General features: G+C 36.3%; 1 non-coding gene across 1 annotated transcript; it reads right to left on the bottom strand.

The window, feature by feature from the left end:
• Positions 1 to 4,528: 4,528 nt before the first annotated feature.
• LOC131230145 (small nucleolar RNA snoR111) lies at positions 4,529 to 4,654 on the bottom strand. The gene has a single exon (XR_009163868.1). It is a non-coding gene; the product is annotated as a small nucleolar RNA snoR111 (small nucleolar RNA).
• Positions 4,655 to 7,575: the final 2,921 nt, after the last annotated feature.

Below are 7,575 nucleotides of genomic sequence, written 5' to 3'. Positions count from 1 at the left end.
TCTTCTTCAACCCTACCGGCGAACTCGCTGGAAACTTCGGCAATCGCAGGTAAGTCTGTTGTTTTCCTTGATTTGGGTGTATGTGGGTTTTGTTAAAATAGTATCCATGGGTTGCATGGCCTATTTGGCGGGCGGATTTGAATGGATTGCAAGTGATTGGAAGGGATTGGAAGGGATATTCTGGGATTGGCTGTGCATGCAAAACAGATCCTCGAATCTGCTGAAATAGCTATAGTAATCCTATGAATTTTCATTGTGCACTGAAACTATTTGTATATTTGTATTAATGGAGATTAAAGAAGATTGAAGATGCCAGGTCCACTATATTGTTGGGTGGGTTACAAATATCAGCTTCCCGGGCCGATTCGAATGGATTGCCGGGCCTGTTTGAATATGTTTGTAAATATGTATCGATGGATTTTTTGAGATGAATGGAAATGCCAGATCCCCATTCGAGTCTAGGGGCTTAAAAATAAAGGGCAAAAAATATCTTCAGTTTGAAAAAATTTAAAAGGGTAGGAATTTCAGGCATGACCCACATTCACATCCACGTATGTGTGTACAATTCGAATGTGTTGAGCTAGATTCACAAGTCAATGTATGCCTAGATTACACCTTCAAGTAAGTATGCCTGTATTTGACTCACATGTATTGTGTATGTGCTGTATCCTGGAATTAAATTTTCATGTATGTGTGGATTATAGTCAAATGTCCCTGTATGCCTAGATTATACCATCAACCATATGTATATTTTGTATATACTAGGATTAGATCCTCACATCTATGTATTTACGTATGGATGTATGAATCTGTATGTATGTGTGCATTGGACTAGACCCAAAAAGGCAAGAAACAAGTGAATGAGACCCATATCCATTATCTACTTGTCTGTCTATGTATGTATGTATGTATGTATTGGATTGGATTTCATTATGTATTTGTTTATGTATGTATGTATGTATGTACTGGATACATGTGGATTGGATTGGACCCTAATCCATTTTATATGTAGGTACTGAAATAGGCTCACATCCATATTATGTGTGCATGTATGCCAGGATTGTTTGCACTAAACACAGTCCAACTCCCAGTAAATATAATTAGAACATGACTCAATACATATATTCAGTCTGTTTATATTTTAATTTGTGCAAGTGGGGCCCATGGGTAACTAATTAGAGCATTTGGTTTGATGGCCCATGAGCGGTAATTGGGGTTCCCTTTGCATTCGTAATATTCCTTTATTTTCTTTTTATAAATTGGCTGTGGAGTGATGGCAGGGTCAGCCACAATTGGGTATTTCTGTTCGTTTCTCTCTTCTATTTCTGATAAATTCAAGTGTATGTATGTACAAACATTATGTTAATTATGACAGGAAATGAACTGTAAATGAATGTACTCGGGTATAGACCATTTGAATAATTAGTTTAGTGCTTGCAACCTGATCTTATATTGAGTTTAGTGTTTGCAACCCGATCTTATATGATAGAGTGATTGAGTGCTATGATTGAATAATCAAACTTGTTGAAACTTTGTTATCATCAAACACTTGATATGACCATTGACAGAGTAAATAGAATATTACATAGGTTGATTCCAAGAAACCTGGCTCATAAATCTAGATTTGGACTTCTTGGATTGTTTTGGCTGCACCATGAAGCACAATTGAGTTCAGAAGGGGAACTGAAATAGGTGGACTCATATTTCTATTATTGGTTTTGTTATAATGGTTTTTTACACCTATTGGGTCGTTTGGTTGGGCTTTAGTATATCCCCAAACAAGCCATTGTCAGTGTTTTTTTGACATTTTTTTTTTCCCAGTAGGTGTAAAAATTTATATTGAATTGATGACATGTTAAACCACCATTTTTTTTTTCACCAGGTGTAAAAAATGTGTTGACTTGACGATATCTACACCCACCCTATTGATATCTACACCCACCCATTTGGAATTGAACTAGGACACTTAAGCAGTACTACATCCATTATAAATATGAAAAAAGGGACCCTTAAAAATCAGTCAGGGTGGGTGCAAATTGCCCTATAGGCTCCCAATTTAGTATCGGAACTCTCTCTCTCTCTCTCTCTCTCTCTCTCTCTCTCTCTCTCACCTGCTTGAGTACATTCCTCTTGTGAAAACACACAATCCATTTATGGGTTTACTGGGGTTTGGTTTGCATTTTCAACAACTTTCCTTGGGGCCCTCATTTTTCACAAAGAACCAAGCTTTTGGACTTATTGGAAAGTTGGGTTGAATGATCACAGGTAGAACTGTGGAGGGAGGAAAGAAAGAGCATAATGTATCTTTCAAAGTGGGTGTAGACATCAATCCCTGTTTCTATTGGGAGTAGCTAGAGATTTTAGGAAGTGGGTATAGCCTAAAAGGACTAAAAGAAAAGGAAAAGGAGCTAGTGAGGGTGGGGTTAGCTTATCTGCATCCTGCATTCCATTTGGACTGTTTTCATTGGTAGGTAAGCTATTAGGGTAGATGATTTAAAAAAAATAAAAAGAATTTGACCGAACTCTTTTAGTGGACAATTAGAATTTTACCTAACCCCTCTATAAAGAAGACTTAGCCGATCTCTCTCATTTTCGAACTCTTTTAGTGGATAATTAGGATTTTACCTAACCCCTCTATAAACAAGACTTAGCCGATCTCTCTCATTTTCTCTTTAAATCTGTGAAACCTGACCATTTCTCTCTTTCAATATGTGAATGTTTATTTTTCTCATCTAACTCAATATATTTATCTAGGGAAGAAGAAGAAAAGAATAAAGTGAAAATGGAAAAAATCAAATGTTCGATTTCACATAGTTGCATTAGGTTTGATTATTCAAACGGTCTACCAAAATTTCATATATGGAAATTTTTGTAAATGAATGTACTCAATAGAAATCCACATTTTGATATCACGGAGTGCTGTCATTGAATATGTACTTAATCTGCCCCTACCGATTACCTCCTATGTTTTGGTTATGGTCTGTCTGGAATCTGCCCCTACTATGTTTTGGTTATAGTCTGTCTGGAATCTGCCCCTACTGTTACATTCTATGTTTTGGTTATGGTCGGGCTGGTTTGTTTCATATTCATTTCTTATATGGAGGCATACTGTTAAAAGTTCTGTTTCCCTATGATAGGCTTACTTTGATTAATTTTCACATATTGTAACCTTTATCATTAAGTTCTAATTCTACATGATAGCTTGTAATCCGGCTTGTATGCTATTTCCAAGTTTTGTTAGCATTTGGTTTTTTAATTTTTTGAATTCCACAATTTCTTCTTTTGTAGGTGATAAATTCAAACCTTTTTATCAGACATTTTTCTTGATGTACTCTTTACAATGACCTCCTAATGAAATCTTTAAAGTTTTCTTCACTTCACTTTCTCTCCTCCTCCTCCTTTTCCCCTGAATAAGGTCAGGACAAGCAGGCTTCGATAGGCTTTAGGAACCTCACAAGTCATCCATTCAAGTTTAAAATATTTGAAGAATGTGTTATGATAAGGTTATCTATAATGCATTAATCAAAAGTTGTGAATATTTGTAGGGTTGAATGACACTAGTACAATTTATTAGAAGAGTCTATGACGTTGAAATGCAGTCACCAAGCAGCTATTTCCCTCAAATATGTTGTAAGTTGTGGCGTATGCGTATAGTTCAATTCACTTTTCATTGTAGATGGCCACATAATTTCTTGTGTTGGTGGAGCACCAACAAAAGATCATGACCCTTTGCTTTTGTAATAGCAGAGTCTAGTTAATTAGTTTGATAGATAAGCCATCCATGATCTTGGAATGAAATTAGTTTGAGAGAGGAGCCATCCATGATCTTGGAATGAAATGGAATATTAAAGTGAGTGCCTTGGTTCATATTAATAGATGTCACATAATCTCTTTTATACCTCTTGATTTTCAAGAGATCTTTAATCAATTGTGGCTTGGTCTATAATAATAAATGTCACATACCCTCTCCCACATATCTTCATCTTTAACACATCTTTAACCACCATTGATGATGAATTTGTCCAAATACTAATTTTTAAATTACCTTTAATAATAAAAAAATTAAACACACTATATGGAAAAAAAGAGAGTATTTTGCTCATCTAATGCATACAAATCAATAAAAAAATAAAAAATCAACCATCAATTCTTGGGGATTATTTGGTGGGTGGGTCATAAACAGTGAAGCCCATCAAATGAACCATCTGGATCATTGAATACTTTTTTTTTTTTAATTGAGTAGGATAAAAATGGAATGGAAATATAAAGATGGAAAGAGAGTGCATCAGTTAGCGTCTTTTGTCTCCACAAAAGATAGATGAGTCAGTTCAAAGTGAAGAAATATAAATAAACAATACATCATATGCAACTCCTCATTTCTTCATTTGAGAAAACCGAGAAGACTGAAAAAAAAACCCAACAACAAAAATGAAAAAAGATAAAAAGAATTTAAATGAAAAAGAAAAAGAAAAAAAGAAAAACCCAAATGATAGAAAACGTGAAAATGAAGTAAAGAGAAAGGAAGAGAATGTAGTCGAGTCAACAATCTAATCGCCAAACGAAGATAGGGCGACTGAAACGATATCCCGACCTTTTCCTTTTTCTCTGTTTTCTTTGCTTTCAGAGAAAACGCCATTAGACGTTTCTCCATTTACACAGAGAGAGAGAGAGAGAGAGAGAGAGAGGACGCCATCAGACGCTTTCACCGTTTAGAGAGAGAGAGAGAGATGCAGCGACCGAAACGAAGGAGAAACCCTAATACCATTTTATAGGCAAGCAATTGGGAATTCGGAATGGGTGGTGACCCAACATCACCCAGCTAGCCGATGGAAAAGCTCTGTGGGCCCCACCATGATGTATGCGTTTGATCCACGCCGCCCATCCATTTTTCCAGATTATTCCAGCGCATTAACCCTAAAACCAGACAGATAAAAATCTTAAGTGGACCACAATACAGGAAACAATGGGGATTGAAAACTACCGTTGAAAAGTTCTTGTGGGCCACAGAAATTTTGGATGAAGCTGATATTTGTTTTTTCCCTTCATTCAGGGTTACGTGACTTTATGAACAGGTTGGATGTAAAATAAACATTGCAGTGGGCCCGTGAAGTTTTCAACGGTAAGGGTTAAATTCCCCATTGTTTCCTGTGGTGTGGTACAGTTGAGCCTTTTATCTGCCTCGTTTTTTTTTTTCATAATATAAAATGACCTAGAAAAATGGATGGACGGTGTAGATAAAATACATAGATCAAGATGGGGCTCACAGAGCTTTTCCACAAGCAGTCTGGAGCTATGTGCCCCATCATGTGATGATCCAGACCCTTCATGTGTGAGAAAGAATATTGTTACTCTTGCAGAGACTGATGATTGATACTCTTGCACAAAGAATTTGTATAGTCTTTCTTGTAAATAACTAAAATTAAACCGTCCAAATTGTGGGCCCTAATTTAGATGTTTTATATATTGAAATTATAACCTAACCGATTTGATGTCCTAACTGGCCGATTCGTGGATGCTCAATGGACGGATGAGATGAAAAATAGTTAGTAGCCGAGTCCAGCAAGAAATGTCCATTTATCAGAGCTTAGGATCCGTCCATCTTGTGTGTTGTCAGGGAATGTGTTGTCAGGAACCGTCCATCTTGTTTTCCCTACTATGAATGGAAAAATATCAACAGTAGACGCACATGAGATGATCGTAGGCATCTGATCAGGGCCCTTGAAAGTGGTTATGATCGATTAATGGTTCAGATTCAACAATGGAAAGCGAAGAAAAACCCAATTTTAGAATTGTCTAATCGACTTAGCTTTTGAAATACTGAATGGACGGTCCAGATTGATGCATCGCCCCATCCCGTGTATGTGTAGAGATGGGTCTATCATACTCCATCCGCTCCTGCTGGAAGTGCTGTCAATGGGCCTTGCTTGGGCTGTACTGCTGGGCCCGGCATAATATCATGCCATTTATTGATCAGGGCTTGGGCTGAGCCTAGTCTGCTCACCCACCAGAGAGGCTCATTTTTAGGGTTTTGAAGGGCATTTTCTGTCATATATCAATATGATGGGTCCTGGTAGCAATGGGCCAGGTAGACTAGCCCACCCAGCATGGCCAGGGTTTTTGGTCCTTGAACTTGGGCCCGAGGGCTTGGCCTAATCCAATCACTAATTGGCCCATGTGTTCCAACCATGGAAGGGTTAGAAAACTTTGGTTGATTTTTGGTCAATTATGGCCCACTTGACTAGTGGACTGATACAAAGTTATTTTCATATGATTATTTTAGGATGACAATGAATTCTTGGGGTTTGGTATTATACATTGAAGTGGATAGTTCATGTTTAGATAAGAGAAATGTTGTCAAATGTTTTTGATTTGTCTGAGATATGAGTATGTCAATGCCATTGATAGACCACTCAATTTCATCGAGAAAATTTCAATTTATTCTCTATGTTTGCTGGATAGTTTTTGGGATATTCTTTAATCTCATTAAAGGTGGCTTTGATTACATTGGTAGGCCTCGATGGTTGTCAATTCTATCAGAAGTCCTGTCAACAAAATTATGTCATTTTGCAGAAGTGCGCATTTTGTTTCCAAATTCGATTGTAAAACCATATAAAAGTGTAATCAGAATTAGGGTATTCTAAGACGCTCCTAAAGTGCTTTAGAGCAATGTTAAAGTTTTGCAAATGAATTTTGAGGGTTTTTCGGATGGGTAAGTTGATCTCTCTCTTATAATTCATATTTTATAGTGAATTTGTTGTTGTTTCGTATTATATTTGTTTGTTTGTTTGTTTTTTTTTTTTTTTTTTTTACAAGAGTTTTTTCATATGAATTCGTGTGTTCTTTGTGATACTTGTCTTCATTTATATCTTTCTTGTTTGATTTGAATTCAGAATTTGCTTCCACGATTTCTCAACAATAAATTGGCATGTTAATATTAATTATAAAATATGTATATTTTTCTAATTTAAAAACAAAAAAATTTATATTAAGCTTCTTGATGAGATGGAGATCGCAAAACCATGTACTCCACTTATCCAACAGTAAGATGTGACCAATGGTGGACCATTTGAGCAAGATGCAATACTAGACTACAACTCTCATAAAATGCAATACTAACAAAACATGGCAACAAATGAGAACTTCCATCAAAGAGGCTTGCTCTTACGAAACCCTTTCTAGAAAAGGTTTATTTTTACAAGCTCTTCATTAATTTGTGAAATGTCATTCACTTTTGCAGGCTTGCTAAGGACCTATTTGAGAGCATGGATTAGGAACCCCTAAATACGGAGCCCCCTGGATTTGCAATCTTCCCAGTGTGTTTGGTACCCTCGAGTGTGAATCAACTCTAATCCAAAAGTACCTATCCATAGTATATTTATAGGGGTTTGAATTTAATTACTAAATCAACTTTAATATCTCTAATTAGTAAGATATGTAATTTTTAACACAATAATTGTGATAAGCCCTATGAAGTATATGCTTTGCCTGAAAATGATGAAATTCCAAGTCTCAGGTGGGCCACAAGCATAAGATTATGTCTAAGTGACTAACCAATGATTTTTAATCATTGATTTA

The sequence above is a fragment of the Magnolia sinica genome, chromosome 16, assembly GCF_029962835.1.
Source record: "Magnolia sinica isolate HGM2019 chromosome 16, MsV1, whole genome shotgun sequence".
Lineage (NCBI taxonomy): Eukaryota > Viridiplantae > Streptophyta > Magnoliopsida > Magnoliales > Magnoliaceae > Magnolia > Magnolia sinica.
This window is presented reverse-complemented; position numbering and strand designations above follow the sequence as displayed.